Below are 23,267 nucleotides of genomic sequence, written 5' to 3'. Positions count from 1 at the left end.
GTCCAGTGGCAGGATGAAGAAAAGGGCAAAGAAGGTGGTTTCTCTTATTTTTTAAAGAGATTTCCAAGTAATTGACAAAATACTATTGCCTTATCTTAAAAGTCAAATCTTACTACTAAGAGTACACTTATTTCAAGGGCAATTAGGCAATAAAATCTTCCTTCTAAAAATCAAGATTCATATATTCTAAGGAAGAAAGGGAGAATGGATTATGGTAGGCAACTAGGTAATGGCAAACACTTAGTTTCCAATAACATTCTAATGAGATTTAACAGTTATCTCTAATTAATGACAAAAGGAAATGGGATGGGACAATAACACACAGGGAGTTGATCTGTTTCTGTGATGGTTATTTTTTATTTTTTATTTTTTAAATTTTCATTTCAATGCCAGTTACATAACACACAGTGTAATATTAGTTTCAGATGCACAATATAGTCATTCAGTATTTCCATATATCAGCCAGTGCTCATCACAATATGATGGCTATCCCTTAGGAAGCATTATTTGAAGCAAATGTGTCAGATATATTAAGATTTGACAAAGTGGGGTAGTGGGCTTGTGGATATCATATCACTCCTTTTTACTTTTTCTAAATATTTCACATAATTAAAAAATCCAGTTAATTTTTAAAAGCTTAATTTGTTTACCACAGTTCTATTAAAAAATAAAAATCATTCTAAGCACACACATACACAAGCAACTTAAAAAAAGAAAAGAAAAGAAATAATAACTAAACGACATGAGCTTCACTACAAATTGTTTCCTACTTGGAGCTCCAGCTATTTTAATTTTTATAATAAAACTTCAGGTTCATTTAATTACTAAAGTTTGACTATGCCTAATAAATCCTCATCATTGGTGTTAATTAGCATTAGTTGAACACCTACCACATGGAGATGACTATGTTGGGCTTTCTTCTAAACACTGCACGATAGAATATGTTCCAGATGTGAATTCACTTGTGTTGCATTGGCCTATGAATTCTGGAGGATTCTCTAAATTTCTGATTCTCTCTGCAAAGACCAGTGGACACCCCAAATGATTTAAACTGTTGTTCTAGTGAAATAGTACTCTTTCAGAAGAGTATGACAGAAGAATAACAGACTATGAGCACATTCTTTCACTCCTCTCTAACAAAGATCTATTGAGCAACTAAAATTGAGCCCCTTGGCTCCATAGATCTCTGCTTAGTTGAGAACTTCCACTGAGGAGCATTTAATGATACCACCACACATAGATTAAATTAGATGCCCCTTCACTTAACTGCTACAGTATTCTACTTGCTTGTACCTTAGAACTCTTCCCTATCTCATATCCTTCTCTATATTCCGAATGTCTGTTTACTTGTTTATCTGCCCCCAAAGATGGATCTTTCTAAGGGAAGGTGCACTGTTTTGGTCACTGTGGTATTTTCAACACATAGTCCAGGGCATGGTACAGAGGGGGTGTTCAATAAATATTTTTTAATAAATGCCATTGTCCTAAACACTGATGTTGCTACTTGATCAAAAGTGAGTAAAGACATATGCAGTATAAAGCTTTCTTTTATTACTTCTAATTTACAAAACTATAAACCACTATTAAATGTATAACTGTCAAAATTAATCTCTGAATGTTCATTATAGTAAGTGCTCTTGGAATTTGCTTAGATTAAGATAGCAAAATTTAGAGGGTCCAATTACTGGGAAAACATCACAACTATCAACAGAAGAATCACAAATAACAACCTTCAACTAGGTTGGTGTACTGAAAGATTTAGTGTGAATAATAGATTTTCAGAATATCTACATCATCAAGAGAAATGGCAAAGAAAAACAAAATCTCTGTTCAAATGTTTAGACGCCTCATTCATTTCCTGTTTTTCCAGTAAATTTTCATTAGACACAACCCTTAACCTTTTCAGATTTCACTTCCTATGGGGATACAAGAGTCTTTCCAAAACTTTACCAAGTCAGTGACTGAAGCTTCTTAGGATGGACTCTTCCTTAACCTTCTCCAGCTCATGCTCCTCAAAAATCACACTGTTAAGAAATCTGGGTTACATCCACTTTTTAGAAGAAGGCAATGAACTGCACACATGTAAGGAAACCATTGTTCTGCTTACCATCTGTATTCTTTATGGACTTAAAAATCACAAGAGTAGTATTGTTGATAATATTATTGCTATTTGTAATGGGTTGTAGAGTATTTCCCCAAAACTCATGTTCCCTCAGAATCTCATGTGCCCTTATTTGAAAACAGGGTCTTTGAAAATGTAATTAGTTAAGTATCTCAAGATGAAATCACCCAGAATTTAGGGCTGGCTCTAAATCAAGTAACTGGTATCTTTATTTAAAAAAGGAAAAGAGGAATGAACAGAGAGAGATTCAAAGAAAAGGCGAGAAGAAAACATGGATGCAGGGATTGAGGTTATATCTGCCATAGCTAGAGGTAGCCAGTGGCTGCCAGAAGCCACCAGATACCCCAAAAGGCAAAGAAATACCCTCCCCTAGAGCCTCTGGAGGGAATGAAGCTCTGCTGACACCTTGATTTCAGACTTCTGGCCTCCAGAGCTGTGAGAGAACAAATGTCTGTTATTTAAGCCTCCTATTTGTGTCACTTTACTATGACAGCTTTGAAAACTAAAACACTACTGGTTTTGAAAATACCAAACCGATAATTGCATCGCTGGTTGAAAATGGTAAAAATACTACACTACTGCAAAATACAATAAAAAAATAATTCTATCACTGGGAAGAATATAAGGAAGCAGGAATTCCTGGGAAGAATTCTTAGGAAAACTGGGCTCTACCTTGGCCAGAGCCACGTCCTATGATCTGTGGTGAGTACAGAACAAAAAAGTGCTAATTGGGGTGGTAATCAATGTTGCTCTCAAGTGACCAGTAAAAGTGGTTAATTATACACCACGTCAAATGCATTTTTCCAGAAAAAGTCACTTTTTTTTAACTGAAAGAGAAGTTGGAAATTATAGGACTCCATAAATACAATAATAGTTGGAATTATTAACACTTCTCAAGGGCTCATATTTCAGACACTTCTCCAGTGTTGACTTGTCACCACTCTGTACATTAGACATTCTGCTGACACCTGTTTTGCAAACATCACACAACAATTGGAAGCTCCATGAGTACAGTGAATTTTATCCATTTGTTTGCTGAACATTGCCCAGCACATACTAGACACTCAACAAATACCTGGTGAATTAAATGGAACTGAGACTTGCCCAAAGAAAAACACAGCTAGTAAGCAATGAAACCTGTAATCTAGAATTTGTACCCAGGTAATAGAGCTTTTGGAATCATACTCTTAACTAGCATCCTATCCTGCCATTGACAATGCATGTGCAGACTTAAATTTCAAAATCTTTAAATAAACCAAGACAAACCATTTCAGAAAATTTGCAAAACAGAGAAAAGGAAATAACCAGCCAGTAAACTGCCACTTAATTGTTGAGTATTAACATTCTGCTGATATTTCCTCCTAAGGCCTTATTCTCTTTGTGTTATGTATTTTTATCCCAAAGTTATGTTCAAATTTAAATACATGTTCTGCTTTCTAAATTTGTCATTGTGGCAAGCCATATCTCTACACCATTATAAATTTTTCATAGACAAAACATTATATAGTCTACTAAAAAATAGTTATATAATTTACCTCAAGTGTTCCCTATTCTTGGACATAGGTCATTTCCATTGTGTTTTTCACTACAAATAATTCTCCAGTAGATATCTTGGCTCATAAACTTTTAAAAATATTTAGGATTATTTCCTTAGGATATATTCCAGAATTGAAAAGGAAAAAAAATAGGACTACTAGTTCAAGTGGTATAAAAATTTTAAAGGCCATTATTACTACCTACTGATGAAATATTTTTCAAAAAGGACATACTGGTTTATTCTCACACCAGCAATGTATGAAAGTGAGAATGGAATGTAGTGGCTACTTTATACACTAAAATATATATTAATTTCATAAGCAATAAATTATACTTCACTAATTTGCATTTCTTAGAAACTAGAATTATATATATATTCATATATATGTATATATATATATATATATATATATACACACACATATATATATGCTATGACCCACCCACTTCACTCCCAAAGAAATGCATAAGAGATATGTGTGCAGGGCAGCCCCAGTAGCTCAGCGGTTTAGTGCCACCTTTGGCCCAGGCCTGATCCTGGAGGCCTGGGATCGACTCCCATGTCAGGCTCCCTTCAGGGAGCCTGTTTCTCCCTCTGCCTGTGTCTCTGCCTCTCTCTCTCTCTCTCTCTCTTTCCCTCTCATAAATAAAATAAAATCTTTTTTAAAAAAAGAGGGAGAAATGTGTGCACATGTGTATATGTGTCTACCGCAGGAGTTTTGTTCATGACGCCCAAACACTGGAGACAACAGAAATGTCCACCTTAATAGAATGAATAAATCAATTGAGTGTATTCACAAAATGAAACACTACAGAGAAAATTAAAAAGAATGAACTACTACATGCAATGATATGATTTCCTCTCACAGACATTATGTTGCATAAAAAGTCAGGCACAAAAAGAAAATACTTTATAATTCCATTTATATTGTGTTCAAGGACAGGCAAAACTAATCAATCATCATGTAAGTCAGAATGATGATGGGGGGAAAGGGACTGTGGGTATTGACTGGGACAGGACATGATAGAGGACTCTGGGTGCTGGAAAGTTTCTAAATCTTGATCTGCACATGGGCAGACGGGCATTATACAGGTGTAGAAATTCATTGACCTTAAAATTAGTTCAATTTATTATGCAAAGGCTATACCTCTACGGAATGGGAAAAATGTAAAAATAAAAATAAATAGCAAAGCATGAATTTTGAAGGACTACATAAGTATATGAACCCTCTTGTGAAGGTCCTTTAAGGTAAATGGTTCATTGCTCCATTTTATGGGAGTGAGAATTGGTTTTTGGATGATATCATGCTTTGCTGTTCAGGGAGTTAGATAATGAACTCACTGAACTATTTACACATATGTTTGAAGGTTATAGAAAACTGGAATGGTGCCCAAAAGACTTAAAAAAGTAAAGGAAGTCATTTTAGCAATTACCATCTGGCAAATCTACCACTTCAATTATTATTTAAATTACTCTTTTAGGGACAAAAAATTATAAGCATAAAAAAGAGAAGAAAAGCATATAAAAGTCTTTAGTAACTAGGAATGGAACAACGTTAGGAGACAGAACTGCATTCTAATCTGGATTTTTTTAGTAAATGATTTCCAGAACACCATGGTTCCCTGTTTTTTTCCTACCTTCCTCTTTTTTTCATTCTCCTTTGCCTCCCAATCTTCCTCTTTTCCTTTAAATATTGGTGTTCTCCTGGGCACTATATCCCTAGGTAATTGCATGTAATTCCATGACTTTAAGTAGTACCATCTAGAAACTAATGCCTCCCAAATTTACATCTCCACATGTGACCTCTCACCTAAACATCAGGCTGATCTAACTGCCCACTTGACGTCTCCATTAGGTGTCTAGTACATGTCTCAAATTTAAGATTTTGATTTTCTATGCACACTCTACTCCCCAAAACTACTCCTCTCCCAGCGTCTCCATTTTAAGATGAAGTAATCACATACTCCTCAAAGATCAGAACCCAGACATAGAAACAGATCATGACATGGGGAAAGCCCCTTTCCACATAATGCTTTTGTTCCTAGCATTTATCACCACTTCCCATGTCATGTAGTAGAACTTGTATTATCTGTGTCTCTGAATGAAGAATGAAAGCTCCATGATGGCAGGGATTTTGATTAATAGTGGTATCACCAATGCCTAGAACTGTGTTTGGCATGTTGTAGGCACCTGGAATATGTTGGTTCAAGGAATGAATGGTCTACTTAACATCACATATCCTGATTGAAATAATTTGTAATAATAACATGAAGGACCACATTTAGTAATACTATCATTTACTCATTGGGTTGCTGTAACGTTTAAATGAGATAGATTACAGAAAATGTCTTTTTTTTGTGTGTGTGTAATAATAAAATGGCAAATTGTTCTGCTGGTCTCTACAGGACAATGGCCTCACAACACTGATACTGGCATTTGTAGTTGAGAGGTCAGAAAGTTTGTGTCCTGACTCTGTCCCTGACTATTAACTGGGGGCCCTTAGGGGTATATGTATAATCTCTCTGAATCTAGGTACTGTCATCCATAAATTGGAGATAATTAAACGTGCCTCACAGGGTTATAATGCAAATTACTTTAAATGATGCAATGTTTATGAGCATGCCAAGTAAGTACAAGGTCCTCAAAAAAAAAAAAATGACCAAAAACTCAAGTGTCTGCATTTATGTAAATTATACCATTGAGGATTATGCTTTCTTGAAGGTACAAGTATTATTCCTAAATAATAGTTATCCTTTTCCTCCACATCATAAATACATACTTACTGTAGAACTTGTGAACCCCCCATTGAAATATCTTTTAAGTGAAGTTTGTTTAGAATTCTACCTCCTTAAAAACATGACTTACAAAAGCTGTATTTCTTTCTTGTGAGGTCTCATTTACTGTCTATAGGGTTGATTATAATAATATGTGTTAATAAACTTTTTATTATTTCCATGAGTGAAATTTCCAAATGTCATAACTGTATAAAAGGGAATGGAACCCTCAAACTAAGGGTTGCTGAAGTGGAGGTACATGGGGGATGGGGTAACTGGAGGATGGGCATAAAAGAGGGCACATGATGTAATGAGCACTGGGTGTTATATGCAACAGATGAATCACTGAACTCTGCTTCTGAAACTAATGATACATTATATGTCAACTAATTGGATTTAAATAAAATAAGTTTTTAAAAGGGGAGAATGGAAACCATTGGAGCTTTGAGTGAACTTTGCCAAATTTTCTCCAACAAACATAGTAATAATTTATACTAAAACCAGTAGTATGTGACTGGGTATTTCCTCCCATTCTCATGCACTATTGAATTTCAGTGTGGGGGAAAGAACACAAATACCATTGTGATAAATAAACAAAAAAATCTTATTTATTTTTATATTTAATACTATATTCTATCATTTTAAACAATGACATCATTATATTTGTAAAAACAAATATTACTATATTTTTGTTTTTAATTCAAAATTTAATCCAATTATAGTGATTTTCAACTCTTGCTGACAATTCCATACATCTTTCTATGGATAGAAACATGTAAGGACAGGTAGGTAGTTAGCAAAGGAGAGAAGAAAGAAGGGGGAAATAAGGTTTTATTAGAAATAGAATTAATTCTCATTATTTATGGACTCTGTACTTGTGAATTTGCCTACATGCTGTGTTGTGGTGATCACTTTGCAATATACACAAATATCTAATCATTATGTTGTACACTTGAAACTAATGTAACATGTCAATTATATATCAATTAAAGTTTTTTAAATAAAAGTAACTCCCAAATCAATACTCACAGTGTTTACTTAAATAGTCATTCACTAATACCTATGGAACAGCAAAAATTTGAGAGACCCAAATTGAACATTCCCCAAAGGTCAAACAAGAAATGCTCTGTCTTTCTGTTTTGGAGTAAATAGGTGTCCGTTGGAGGCACCTAGGTGGGTCAGTTGGTTAAGCATCCAACTCTTGATTTCAGCTCAGGTTACTACCTCAGGGTTGTGGGATTGAGCCCTGCATAGGGATATGTGATGAGTGCTGAGTGTAGAGCCTACTTGGGATTTTCTCTTTAAGGTCTCTCTGTTTCTCTCCTGCTCACACTCTCTCTCTCTAAATAAATATGTATACAATGGAATATTACTCAGCCATTAGAAATGACAAATACCCACCATTTGCTTCAACGTGGATGGAACCAGAGGGCATTATGCTGAGTGAAATAAGTCAGTCAGAGAAGGACAAACATTATATGGTCTCATTCATTTGGGGAATATAAATAATAGTGAAAGGGAATAGAAGGGAAGGGAGAAGAAATGGGTAGGAAATATCAGAAAGGGAGACAGGACATGAAGACTCCTAACTCTGGGAAACGAACTAGGGGTGGTAGAAGGGGAGGACAGAGGGGGGTGGGGGTGAATGGGTGACAGGCACTGAGGGGGGCACTTGATGTGATGAGCACTGGGTGTTATTCTGTATGTTGGCAAATTGAACACCAATAAAAAATAAATTTATTATTAAATAAATAAATGAATAAATGAATGAATAAATAAATAAATAAATAAATAAATACATAAATAAATAAATAAAATCTTTTAAAAAAGTGTCCTTTGTGCAGCCTATTTAGTGCCAAGGTTTTTTGCATCTTTGTGCTTTTTGTTAGTGTTCTCACTGTTTAAAATGCCCCCCACCAAGCACAGCACCAAAGTGCTATCCAGTCCTCCTAAGTGCAAGAGGGCTGAAATGTGCCTTATGCTAGAAATGTGTATGTCAGATAAGCTTGTTCCAGTGTGACTCAGAGCTGTCAGCCTTGAGTTCACTGTTAATAAATCAACAGCAATGTTAAATAAGGTGTCCTTAACAGAAGCACGCATAAATCAAGGTTATGTATTGATTGGTTGATGTAAATGCTACGATCAGATGCTTGTAGGAACCTAACCCTGCATTTCCCCTAGGAACAATGGTTTGGTATTTGTTAATTAAGTTTTTGCAATGACTTTATAGAATTTAACTACCATGGATTTCAAGAACCTACTGATAAAGATTTTTAAAAAAAACTAAAATCTTTAAATGGGATCCCTGGGTGGTGCAGTGGTTTAGCACCTGCCTTTGGCCCAGGGTGTGATCCTGGAGACCCGGGATCAAATCCCACGTCGGGCTCCCAGTGCATGGAGCCTGCTTCTCCCTCTGCCTGTGTCTCTGCCTCTCTCTCTCTCTCTCTCTCTGTGACTATCATAAATAAATAAAAATTAAAAAAAAAAAACTAAGAACCTACTGAACTTAAGAAAATTTAGAAGTAAGATTTTTTAACGGATTATACTATAAGTACTACTATTAATAAAAGTATCAAATTTGGTTTTATTTGAATAAACAGTAAAAGTATAAATTGTGTAGAATTAAAAGAACTGCTGAAAATTACTCAATTTTCTTCCCAACAAGAATATCAATTCCTAAATTATCCTTCTATATTATTACATCTAAAGGGATGAAAATAATTCTGAACTTACTAAAAAGCTAGATTCATTGTTCTTAAACTATGCTTCAACTTTACCTTTTGTGAACTCTCTGATATGAGGATATTGAAATGCTTATACTTGCTGATACACACATCTTCCCTCTACTTCTCACCATGTATTTGTTAAATTATCATTGTGGCATTGTCAAAATCTGTGTCATTTGTATTTGGGGCTATGACCATAAATTTAACATTTTTTTCAGACTTAATCTGTTTTTTAATTTGATTTAATATTCATTACCAGAACTTTGAATAGAGTTTCTCCATTCCTGGATTCTGACTCTGCAATATAGTCGTTTGGTATAATTGTTCCTATTATTCCCATTATGGGGACTATTAGAATAGAACTATATTGCTATTCTTAGGGCATGGGACATGCCTTTATAATGCACACACCACACACACACACACACACACACACACACAGAATACCAAACCATATCATGCATGACAAGAACCTTACCCCCTGCCTAAGCAGGCCCTCTCATGAGGGTACAAATTGGGACAGCAACCAATGTCAGGGAGAGCCAACCACTTTGGGAATACTGTTTCCAGGTCCAGGAGCTACACTGGATGGCACATATTGGCAATCCGAAACTATATTTCACTGATTCTAAAATACTTTTTCCCCACATTTTAACACTTCTGAAAATGAAGTATGCTTATAATTGATGTCATGTCAGAATTTAATTGGCAATGGTTTTGTTTCTTAGTGATACTCAAAGGCAATGATGGCATTGCACACTAACACAATACAGCGGCACAGACATGAAAGGCAGCCCATGAAGAAGGCTGGGGGTACTGTGGGTGATTGTCAGGGAGAGGAGGAAGTTTGGGTAATTGGGGCAGAAAATCGCAGAGGTGAGTGAGTAGGAAGATTCAGAGTCATGGATGAAGAATATTTTAGTTGAAACACTGTGCAAAGGTCATTTGTCCATGATCATCACCCTCAAATATGTGAAGGGCTGCCATGTGGAAAGAGAGAACACACCCATTTGTACAGCTCCTGAGGACAGATAAGTGGAGTAAATGTTGCTGCTTTGGGCTCAAAAAAGCAAGAAGTTTTAGGTTTTTGTTTTGTAAATAAACAAAATGGGTGAACTTCCACATGAGAAAATGAGGTTTATTGGAAGGAGTTGGGAAAAGGCGTATTGTTTTTCAAGGCATCCTTGCCTTGAATTTGAGATTTGATGTTGCAATTTTTTTTCCAGTTTTAAGATTCTAAAATTCTAAAATTTCATGCCCATTTTAGCCTTTACTAGAGAATTATTTTACGTAAATAATCAAAAAGAATAATGGAGATAGGCATAGAAAGATGCTAATTGTAGAGTAAAAAAGATCCAATCAATATATCCATTCTCTGGAATATGGTTAAATAAATACAATGTGGTGAAATCTACAGTTGATTACAATAACCACTATGCAAGCTAACTACCAGCAAGGACAACTATGTGGGATAAAATCGTAAGTGGGTGAATAAATCACAATACATTTCGCTGATTATATGTAAAAATATCATGTCTATATATGGACAAGGACTAGATAGGAATAGATCAATAAAAATAGGTGCTTTTATGAGGGGTAGAATTCCAGATTAGTCTTCGTCTTTTTTAATCTTCAATTTCCATTATTATTGTGGTTAGCTGCTTTAGCAATCCCTGTTGTGAGGACATTAAAGAAAAGGGACACAAACTGGGGCCTTTCCAACATGAGAACCATGCACTGTAAGCTCCTGATGCTCCTTCTCAAAGCACTTATATTTATAAAGGATAATCTTAAATTGTTTTGACCTAATTAAACAATAAACAGACCTGCTATTTCTTTTAGGCTAGGGACCTCAGAAAGAAATGACTGAGACAGAAAGGGCAACATGAACCAAGAGATTTTGGGGAACCTCTCACATAGTCCCTACAGACAAAGAGCTCATCATCTAGTGGCAAAAATTGGACTATAAATAATAATAAAAAACTTAGCATAACAAATCATACAATGTGCTCATTAGCACAAAATAGGGGATGGGGACTCAGAGGGGAGGAGATTGAAAGACAAATAATTTAGACCATATGGGAGGCATCAAGAAAAACTGCATGGGAAGAATAACTGCTAAGGTTGGTTGCTTTCTTTAATCTAAATAATAAATGCCCTTTTTAAATCAAATAAACAGGTTTATACTGAAAAATGATAATATACTGCCCCAATCCCCATCACATCCCCAGTCCTCTGCCCTAGAGCCAACTTCTTTCAACTACTTTATCTACTTCTCCTGGTAATCATTTCCCTATCTTTAAATAAGATGCTTAAATTGCTGTATCTTGTTTTATAAATTTAAAACCTTTTATATTGAATTCTGTTATAGCAGTTAAGCATTAAGTTTTTTTATACCACTCTCAACTTCTTAATTATATATCAAACATAATTATATATCAAATACTATGATTTCATACCTTTTCTCATTGAACTTATAGCTTTTCCTAGAGTTAACTTTTTATTTGTTCATTTAAATGTATTTATTACTATTATATTGTTTTTATTTTAATTCCAATATAGTTAACATACAGTGTGGTATCAATTTCAGGTGTACGATACAGTGATTCGACAATTCCATACCTCACCCAGTGCTCATCACAAGTGCACCCCTTAATCCCCATCAGCTATTTCACCCATCCACCTCTGTTGACCATCATTTTGTTCTCTATAGTGAAAAATCTGTTTCTTGGTTTGTATCTCTCTCTCTTTTTTCTTTGCTCATTTGTTTTGTTTCTTGAATTCTACATGTGAATGAAATCATACAGTATTTGTCTTTCTCTGATTTATTTTGCTTAGCATTATACTCTCTAGCTCCATCCATGTCATTGCAAATGGCAAGATTTCATTCTTTTTATGGGTGAATAGTATTCCGTTATATATACATTTGAATACCATATCTTCTTTATCCATTTATCTGTCGGTGGACATTTGGGCTGTTTCCATAATTTGGCTATTGTAAATAATGATACTATAAACATAGGAGTACATGTACCCCTTTGAGCTAGTGTTTTTGTATTTGGGGGGTAAATATCCAGTAGTGTGACTGTTGGACCATAGGGTAGATATATTTTTAACTTTTTTTTTAATTCTTTTTTTATTTATTTATGATAGTCACACAGAGAGAGAGAGAGAGGCAGAGACATAGGCAGAGGGAGAAGCAGTCTCCATGCACCGGGAGCCCGACGTGGGACTCGATCCCGGGTCTCCAGGATCGCGTCCTGGGCCAAAGGCAGGTGCTAAACCGCTGCACCACCCAGGGATTCCCTTAACTTCTTTTTTTAAATAATAAATGATTTTTTTTTATTGGAGTTCAATTTGCCAACATATAGCATAACACCCAGTGCTCATCCTGCCAAGTGCCCCCCTCAGTGCCCATCACCCAGTCACCCTAAGCCCCGACCTACCTCCCTGTTCATTTCCCAGAGTTAGGTGTCTCTCATGTTTTGTCACCCTCACTGATATTTTCACTCATTTTCTCTCCTTTTAACTTCTTAAGGAAACTCCATACTATTTCTACAGCTGAGCTGCACCAGTTTGCATTTCCACCAGCAGTGCACAAAGGTTCCTTTTCTCCACATCCTCACCAACCTTGTTGTTCCTTGTGTTTTTTATTTTAACCATTCTTATCATTACTTTTTCCCCAACTACCCCAACACAGCTTTTTACAATTTTTACGAATGCTCAACCACAGTTTCAAATGTTTCCTCCATTTCTGCTGCCTGCTCTCCCTTCTTCCACTCAGCCATCCTGCATCCTCTTTCCCAGTGCCTTCAGTTCTCTGTTCTTGTCTGTACCCATTGATCTCCAGGCATGCTCTATAGCTTTCATGTTTTGCCTTCTTTTTTCTACTCCTCTACCCCAGGCAAAGCATGAAAGCTATAGAGCAGGGAATGCAAACTAGAGTTATTTGAAGGGCCAAACTAAAGATGAGTATTTGTGCAAGATGCCACTTAGGAACCTCTCACATAGGAACTTATTAAATGGTAGCTATTTGGTTATCATTATTGTTAAATGCAGTAAGGGTGGGACAAAGAAGCACCTTGAAAGTTCAGAAATGGAAAGTGGGACTATGTTGTGAAGCAGATCGACTGTCAGCCTTAAGCTGGCCTTGAGATGCTCTGATATGCCAGTCAATTCCTGGTAATATTGAGGAATCCTCACTATGTTCCCCTCCAGGGCCTTGTACTCGCCTTAATAATTCTCATAACCTTTTCATCTCTTTTCCTCAAGAGACTATACCTGTGAGTGGGAAGCACCCAGTGGGTCTAGTTCTCTAATTCTCAGACCTAGTAAGTATCTAGACACAATAGGTGTTGGTAATACATGAAAACTGGTTAAATTTTCCACATAAACATTTTTTAAAGATCTACTTATTTATTTGAGAGAGAGAAAGAGAACAGAGGGAGGAGCAGAGGGAGAGGGAGACAGACTCCCAAAGCAGAGTGTGCTGAGCGCTGAGCCCAACACAGGGCTTGATCCTGCAACCCAGAGATCATGACCTGAGCTGAAACCTAGAGTCAGTCACTTAATCAATTGCACCACCAGGCATCCTCTACATAAACATTTTTAAGAGCATGGAGTGATAGGATTGAAAATAGCTGGTTCACTATGCCTTTCATTTAATGTTCATGCCCCCAAATCTCTCATATCCAGACCTTTTTAAACAAAGTTTTTATGCATAAATTAGGCATATTGAGTGACACCTAAGTCAGCAACCCAATTTGACTCCAACTCTTTTCACAAATTTCTAAGGCTGGCAAATCCCACATGAGCCTACCTGGCGGCACTGATCTCCCACTGTACAAAAGAGTTGATAGCAAAGTGTTTCAGAAAAAGCCTTCAGTGCTGACTGTATTCATTTTCACCTCATGCATTTAGCATGCTTTTCTTATTAGCTGACATTTTGTCACAGATTATTAAAATGAAATAATGCTTGTTAAAACAAATGGGGAAAAGATGCTTTCTGTAATGTCTTCAATTTTACTCTTTATAGATGCTAAATTGCAGGATTCAACAATGTTTCCTGTCACCAATGCAAATGAGTGACTTTTTCTGCAGAGTATCTGGGTGAGAAGCATCCTATGATGAAACCTCATGCTTTGAAGATGCATTTATAGTTCTCAAAGTGTTTTCATGTATTTTTATCATTTGTTTCTAGCCAACTATCCAGAGATAATATAATTCCATTCTTGCAATGGAAAAACAAAGGACTCAGCAAGGTTTAGATGACTCAAGTCAAGGTCATACAAGGTATTGAGAGGACACAGCATGGCAGAAAAGTAGCTGAATGAGCAGCAGTCTGGGCAGGAGACCTGGGTTCTCCTGGCCGTGAGTCTAATAAGCTATGAAACCTTGGGCCAGCTACCTCTTCCTTCTGGATCTCAGCTTTCTTATTTGAAAAGTGAGAAAGTCAAATTAAGAACCCTCCTAAATATAATATTCTGGAATTATAGAATCCAACCTGGACTTTCTGAGCTCTTTCCACAGTACAGGACAATCTTATCCTCTGGGATTCAACCCCTTCTATTATTAAAGAACCAAATGTATCTCTGTTCTTCGATTTCCAGTTGCTTACCTTGAAGGACAATGAACTATATACAAAGGGATTCAGTACCTGCTATTTGTCAGGCACCGTGTTACAGAGAATGATGCTAAGGTGAGGAGACTTCATGCCTACCCTCAAGAAACTTACTGCCTACCGGAGGCACGTAAGTGGCTACAAAGCTATGTCATGGCTGCATTAATGGAGAGGTGATGGACAAGGTGCTGAGGAAGTATTTTAAAAAGCAAGCTAAGGTCTGTCTTCCTTAAGAAGTGATGTTTAAGTGGACTCTTGTTAACCTACAAGAACAAGAGATAGCGGCAATGGATGAAAGCAAGCATATGGTCAAGATGGCATGATGACCATCTAGACCGTCTAGAGAACAGTCAATCCTTCCAGACTTGGGACAAAACTGGTGCAAAGAAAAGAGTCATAACAAGAGTTAACAAGAGTTAAGAATGGAGAAGTGGGACAAGATCCCACTATAAATGACTTCTCTTGTCGCCATTTTAGCCTTGCTTATTTATTTATGTTCTGTGTTATTTCTGAAAGGATTTGAGGTGGTTTATGTGAAAACAGAAACAAAACAACAAAACAACAACAATTCAGAATGGCTTAAATCATAGGGGACTATATCTGGCTCAGAGATGTAGTGAGAAATAACTAGAAAGCAAACTTTCTAGTTTGTGGATTTTGATACACACACATAAAGATTCAATTCTAAAATTTTTTGAAAAATTTAACCTTTTCTAGATCCAATGCATTTAAAAAATCCTAATATGTTGATTAGGCTCTGTGGTTGACATCTATTTTTATTTTTATTTTTATTTTTGACTGAGCAGCAGAGAAGCCCAGAGACCAGTGAGACTTCAGCATTTATTAACTGAGAGACACTAGTTCAGCTCTTCTACAGTTTTGGGACCATGCTTTCTTCAGTGTTTTTACCTCCCTCCAAGTCCAGTAGCTCCCTGTGTGGAGAGAGAAAATGTCTGGCCATGGGCACCTGGGTGGCTCAGTTGGTTAATCATCTGCCTTCTGTTCAGGTCATGATCTAGTGTTGGGCTCTGTACTCAGCAGGGAGTCTGCTTCTCCTTCTCCCTCTGCCCCTTCCCGTTTGTGTTCTCTCACATTCAATCTCTCAAATAAATAAATAAATAAATAAATAAATAAATAAATAAATAAATCTTTTTGAAAAAAGGTAGAAAGAAAGAAAGAAAATGTCTGGCCCGAGAAACTACCCCTCTTATCTCTCTGGCCAGAAGTGTGTGACATGCCCATCCATGAATCAGCCCACTAGTCCAGCGACCTGCCAGGTACTGTCTTAGGCCTGCATTTCTGAACCACTGTGCCATGTTGGAAGGTTATCTCTAGACTGCTCATGTCCACCTCTGGAGCTGAGGATGGAGCCAGTCTCCCTGAAACCACAGGCTATAATGGGAAAGGATGCATTGTGAATGCACACTGGGATAGTTTACAGTGATGAAGAAAAGGATGGATATAAGTCATATAAACAGCAATGTCCACTGCATTCAGAATGCATTTAAAAAATGTTATAGACATCATGATGCAATATACTAGTATTATTACAATATTATAGTATATTATATATAATCTGTGTAATAAAACATAGTGGTATTATGTTATAAATTTTTAAAAAGGTGTAGGGATAATAAAGATAAAATAGTAAGATGAGGGCAGCCCGGGTGGCTCAGCGGTTTAGCGCCGCCTGCAGCCGGGGTGTGATCCTGGAGACCCAGGATCAAGTCCCGCATCGGGCTTCGTGCATGGAGCCTGCTTCTCCCTTTGCCTCTCTCTCTCTGAATTAAAAAAAAAAAATAGTAAGATGAAAACAATGATAATGTTACTAGACAGACTCCAAACAGTAAAAGTCCCAAACAAATACTGCAGATGAAATGGTAATTTAGTTTTGAGTTTCCTAGCAGCCAAAGCAAAGAAGGAACAACAATCAGCTAAAAACTTTGGAAGAGGAAGGCTATTTCTGACCCAGAATCCTCAGAGAAAATATTTTCCCCATGGTTTTTCATAAAAGAACCACTAACTAATATTATGGAACTATCACTAACATCCCTACAGTATACATAACAGCATGTTTTGAAACATCTATCCACACCACTCAAATTTAATTTAGGCTTCTCTGAGATTTTTTTTAATTCAAACCATAGCAAATCCAAACTCTCGAATGCCTAGGGTTAATCCAAGCATGAGGTCTAGACTAATCAGAGCCGCGTTTCTCAAGCTGGGATAAAGTGAGAACCCCTGAGGCATACAACAGGAGATAAAAATGTTATATCTTCCTGGTGATAGTTAGGAAGCCATTTAGGCCTGGCTTTTTCTTGGTGGTACAGGATTTAAAATATTAATTATGTATTTAAAAACCAACAGGCATATATACAGAATAGAATATAAACACATATGCTTTGAAAGAGGAAGCAGGAAACCTCAATGAAAGAAATATCCCACCTGTGTGGACAGGCCTAGGTTTACATGCCCTAACCCTGAGAGGGAAACTATCAAGTTCTTCTCCCCTCGTGGTTTGTTCAGGGGAAGACTTGAAAACATTTTCCCCTGCATTCCCTCATCTGGCCAACTCCTAGTCACCTCTTGCAGCTTCTGGTAGTCTTCCCATTATGTCACTCTTCACATTTTATTGCAGGGCTTTTTTGATATCTGTCTCCCCTGATAGAGAGTAAGGAAATGGCTGCCTTGACACTGATTCCTGGCACAGTGTCGGGTCTGGCATGAGGGATCAATAAATTGTTAAGTTAATGAACTGAAGATACCCAGTTGCTACAGTTTGAATTGTTTCCCCCACAAATTCATAAAAAGTCCCAACCTTCAGTACTTCAGAATGTGAGTTTATTTGGACAGTCTTTACAGAGTTAATCAAGCTTCAATTAAGTCATGCGAGTGGGCCTAATCCTGTCATTATAAAAATGGGGAATTTGGACAGAGACATGCACAGAGGAAAGATGCTGTGAGGACAGAGCCAAGAAGAAAAGTCTGGAATGGGTTCTTCCCTCCCGGCCCACAGAAGGAACCAACCTTGCTGACTGACACATGGCTCTCAGACTTCTGGCCTCCAGAACTTTGAGACAATGACTTTCTGTTGTTGAAGCCACTCCCTCCATAGTTCTTTATTTTGGTAGCCCGAGCAAACTAACACAATGATTTTCAGATCCTTCAGATGACTGACCCCTCCATGAATACATTTCTTCCAAAAGGGTATTTGAGGAAATTGAGTCCTTTGCAGAGACAGTGAGGATGACATTGCCTTCCTCTGCAGCCATTTGTGGTGACAAGGCAAAGCCTGTTTGGAAGATGGAGGTGTACTCCAGGAAGGACAGCTTCCTTCACCCCTTCTCCCTGGTCCAAGCTTGTATCTGACAGATTCATACAGACCACCTTGTTTATGTATGAGTTCTAATGTTAACTAGCTGTGTGATTTGGGGCCAGATGATCAACCTCTCTCTGTTCCTTCATCATAAGGAAGAAATGATATAAAACACGTAAATCAAAAACCAAACTATTACACATAGAAACTCCTGATGTGGTGGCCCATATGTAATAGAACTCCAAAACTGTGAGTCTCCTTCCTCGCTGTCTTGCTATCCCTATAAATGGAATACATATTTCCCCACAAAAGAAGTAAGGAGGCTTCTAAATACTTTACAATTTTAAGACATCTTTTTCCTTTACTATTATGATCTGACCACCATCTACATTAGGTACAAAATCAAGGAGATAGTTTGAATAATAAGATGACAAATAAGTGCCATTTTATTTTGGAAAGAACTAAATTATTATGAGCTAACCATACAAACTAGTATCATAAAATTTTTTATTGAAAACAATCCCAGTCCATTGAGTTCCCTTATAAACTTTGGCTGAGGTTTACACTTAAAACAAATGTTTTTTAATTTCGTTTTACACTACCAAACCAACCAAATCATTGTATGTGTAAACGCAACTTCCATATCTTGCAAATGTGCTTTTTTTTTTCTAATGCCTAACTCTGTGATTTTCATTGTTTAATTTTTTTCCTTTTATTTTTTTCTCAGTAGCTGAATATTCCTTAAACGAAGCAGAGACCAAAAAAAGAATAACATTCTCAAGCATGGGTTTGAGGCTGTTTGATTCAATGATTACTTCCTAATGATTAAAGCCAAATATAAACTAGCGTACTTTTCCAGAACTAGCAATAAAGAGATGATCTGGGTACAAATTAATTTGCTATGAAAGAAAAGAGAAAATTCAGGACTGCTATTTACTCCAAGCCTTAAACATCTCTGCAAGAATACCAAAAGCCCAGGTTAGCATTCTGTTTCACTTAATATAACCTTAACAATTATCAAACAGGGCCACACATGATATAAAAATTAAAGAGTTCTAATATATACTTAGCATCGTCTATGGATCATTTGGTTATCAGCCACACATTTGATATTCAGGTGTAAATCATTAAGTGCTCTACAAATTTAAAATAAGAGAAGGCAAGCCAGGGTGACTCAAGGCAGGGGCAATTAGGGCAGGGAGAAGTGCTAGTTGGCATCTTTACAGCAAATGAGGGAGCCAGGAAAACCACAAAAATTGGTCATGAACCTATAAAAAGCCAGCATTCTTTTTTTCTTTCTTTTTTTTTTTTTTTTTAAAGAAGCACAGAGGGTTAAATGTATCACAGGCCTCAGGACATTACTATAATACAACCCAATAGTAAAGAAAAAAAAAAAAGGGTAGCTGCAGAGTTTCCTTGTAGGGCCGGGGTCAGGAACCATATACTCTGAAGGACCCCTGATGAGCCAGGTCTCTTGAGACCAGTCATTTAATCTCTCAAAGCTGTTCTTTATCTCTAAAATGAAAATAGTGATTCTATCACCGCTTACTGCACAGGCTTGTGGTAGAGATCAAAAGTAACAGAGCTGGATGGAGTCACTGACATGATTTCACACCTTGACCTGTCCTTTCTCTACTCGGCTTCCAGGACCCCAGACTGTCCTGTTTCCTTCTCATTTGTTGGCCAGTCCTACTCAGCCTCCCATGCTGGTTCTACTCTCTGATCTCTAAATGTTGGAGTACCCTAGAGTCCAGTTCTCATTCTTTTTCTCTTCTCTATCTGCAGTCTCTCCCTAGGTAATCTCAAAGCTTTAAGCATGATTCATTTTGCTGGTCATCTCTACATTTGTATTTCCAGTCCTAACTTCCCTTCTGAACTCCAGACTTATAAACCCAACTGCAGATTTGACATTTCCACTTTGATGTCTAATTGATATCTCAAACTTTATATGGCCAACAGAGACCTCTTGATTCTCCATCATCCAACCCTAGTCCTCCCTATTTTAGTCAGAGAGGACTAAATTGCTCCACTCAATTGCTAATGCTAAAAATATCCAGGAGATATCTTGAGTCTACTCTTTCTGTCTTGTGTCCTATTCAATCCATCAGCAAGACCTAGCAACATTATCTCTGAAATAGACCTCAAGTCTGTCCATTTATTTCTCCTTCCACTACAACTGCCCTGGTCTAAGCCACCATCTTTGCTCATCTGAATGTCTACAATCGATTCTGAAATAGTTACCCATTACCAATTGCCCTCTGCAATCTTTTTTTTTTACAGTTATTATAACTTTTATAAAAATATATTACATATAAATGAACAATGCATATAATAAAGATAGAATCTTTAATTTTAAAAATCCACCAAACAATAAAAACTTGCTTGTGGATGTAAAAAAAAAAAAATTAAAACTGAACAAAGGCCTAGAAGGATACACACAAAATCTATAATGCATATACCTTCTTAGGAAGAAAATAAGATAGGAATGAAGGACAGAATGAACTTTACTCTTACACAGTTTCCTTATTTTATTAAAAAAACGTAAGAACTTGAATGAACATGTCAGTACATTAAAATGTCAATTCTTAGTTGGACATTTGGATATTGTTCTCTGTAAATTTCTTCTAATGTTCTCACTAAAAAGAACATAAACACATAGAAAGGAAGATAAAGAACCCTAAGTTAAAAGGGAAATATCCCTGAGCCCAAGAATACATTAAAAATTTAAATATATTTTATGCATAAACAGCTGGCAAAATATTTCAATTTCATGAAAACAAACAAAAAAAGAAAGTCCTGCTCTATTCCTGATTTTAATTGGAATGTTTCTACTTGCCTCCATGCTATACAAAATCTTAAAAATGTAAATCATATCATAACTTGTTTAAAATCCTCCAATGGCTTCCCAACCCATTTAGAATCAAATCCAAATTCCTTCCCAAGACACACACAGTCCTGTCTTATTCTGGCCCCTAACCATCACTCCTACCTCCTCTGCTGGCACTCTGACCATCCAAGTCCCAGTCAAGCTTCCTTTCTTTCCCTCTGTCAGTTACATGTTCTTTCCACATGAAGCCCCTTGCCATGGTCCCTCCTATGCCTGGATAACTTTTTTCCCCAGAATCTTCTTGTCATGTAAGCCTTTCCAGATATAGCAGCCTCAGAGAGACTACTCTTGACCAAGTAATCTGAGGGAACCAAGACATTCTCAATCATATTGCCCTTTTATAATTCTCTCCATAGTACTAACCACAATCTGATCTTTCACTGTATGCCTCTGTATTGGTTTTTCTTCATTGCATCTCCTTCATCCCTCATCCTCCTCCCAGAACATAAATTCTTTGAGTGCAGAGGCCATGTTATACCCCCAGCACCAAGAACTGTGCCCAGCACATAGAGGGCATATTAGTTTACTAATGCTGCATAAAAAATTACCATCATTTTAGTACCTTAAACCAACTCCAGTTGTCACTTCCCAGTCCTGCAGGTCAGGAGTCCAGGCTCAGTGTCTAGGTTCTACAACATGGTCAGGGCATTAAAAGTTGAAACCAAGGTGTCAACCAGGCTGAGTTATTTTCTGGGAACTCTAGAGAAGAATCTGTTTCCAAGTTCATTCAGGCTGTTAGCAAAATCCAGCTCCATGAGGCTATAAACTGAGGTCTTCCATCCCCTGTTGTCTGTCAGCCAGGGGCCACTCTTAGCACCTAGAGGCTGTCCACATTCCTTATCATGTGGCCTCCTCCATCTTTAAGCCAGCAACTGTTCAATCCTTCCCATGCTTTGAATACCTGACTGCCTCTTCTTTTTTTTTTTAATTTAAATTTTTTTATTTTATTTTACTTATTAATGATAGGCACACAGTGAGAGAGAGAGAGGGGCAGAGACACAGGCAGAGGGAGAAGCAGGCTCCATGCACCGGGAGCCCGATGTGGGATTCGATCCCGGGTCTCCAGGATCGCGCCCTGGGCCAAAGGCAGGCGCTAAACTGCTGCGCCACCCAGGGATCCCCTGCCTCTTCTATAACCAGCTAGAAAACTCTGTTTTCAAAGGAGTCATGGTGATTCGATGAGACCTACCTGGATAATCTCCAGATCTTAAGGTCAACTTGCCAAGTAATATAGCCCAATTACAGGAGCAAAATCTATCATGTTTACAGTCCTGGGGATTATTTAAAACATGGACACAGGGAGCAGGAGATCTTGGCACCCATTTTTAGAATTCTGCCTACTAGCAGAGGGTATGCCACAAACATTTTCTGAATAAAAAAAAAAAAAACTTAATAACAGATGTGCTCATATAAAATCATAAATAACTTCACAAATGTCATCATTAAAGTAATTATGATTCATAAAGATGTCCCTATGACATCATGAAAAAGTTAAACTGGGTATGACTGCCATAGTGAAGACAATCCATCAAAGCCAGGCTGTTTTTTATTTACATTTTGGGCTCAGAAAGATAGACACTAGTCAGCTGGTAAAGTTTAAAAGGACAGAACCAAATACAAGTAAAGAAAAACCATAAGCGGGGGATCCCTGGGTGGCGCAGCGGTTTGGCGCCTGCCTTTGGCCCAGGGCGCGAACCTGGAGACCTGGGATCGAATCCCACATCGGGCTTCCGGTGCATGGAGCCTGCTTCTCCCTCTGCCTATGTCTCTGCCTCTCTCTCTTTCTCTCTCTGTGACTATCATAAATAAATAAAAATTAAAAAAAAAATTAAAAAAAAAAAAAAAGAAAAACCATAAGCTAATTGATAAGGGTTGATTTCCATATGACTCAGCTACTGAACTAGCTCTGACTTTGGGCAATTTATTCAACATGTCCAGTTCAGGTTTATTCTTTCTCAAACGGGCAGAAACTTGACAGGTGGTCCAGAAGTTTGAATTATTAGAAGCATGTACATTACCTAGTACATTTTCCAGAGAAGAACATTTTCTTGCTAATTAACCCCCTGTAGTCTAGAGAAATTAGCTATTTAGAATGACAATTCACAGATTTGCTTCATCCAGGCAAGGTTTTTCAGTGAAGTTGCAGGGTAAGAGAGAGGGGTAGGGGTATGTTCTAATGTAAGAAAAAATTAGCCACAATTCTTGAAAATCATCTTGAAAACCCCATAGGAAATTGCCACACTGAAGACTCTTTCCTAGCAAATTTAGTGAAGCCAGTTTCCTTC

At 37.2% G+C, this 23,267-nt stretch overlaps 1 long non-coding RNA gene across 2 annotated transcripts in view; it reads right to left on the bottom strand.

Annotated features, from left to right (window-relative positions):
* The window catches only part of LOC112653733 (uncharacterized), a 32,781-nt gene extending 10,408 nt beyond the window's left edge, over positions 1-22,373 (bottom strand). Inside the window, exon 1 of one of the 2 annotated variants that reach the window (XR_003132460.3) lies at positions 22,172-22,373. This is a non-coding gene — a long non-coding RNA (uncharacterized LOC112653733). The remainder of the gene's footprint in view (positions 1-22,171) is intronic. The other variant, XR_003132246.2, reaches the window with a different exon arrangement.
* Positions 22,374-23,267: the final 894 nt, after the last annotated feature.

This window comes from Canis lupus, chromosome 3 (assembly GCF_003254725.2).
Source record: "Canis lupus dingo isolate Sandy chromosome 3, ASM325472v2, whole genome shotgun sequence".
Lineage (NCBI taxonomy): Eukaryota > Metazoa > Chordata > Mammalia > Carnivora > Canidae > Canis > Canis lupus.
The sequence above is the reverse complement of the archived record's forward strand: the minus strand, read 5'-3'. Positions and strand labels throughout refer to the sequence as shown.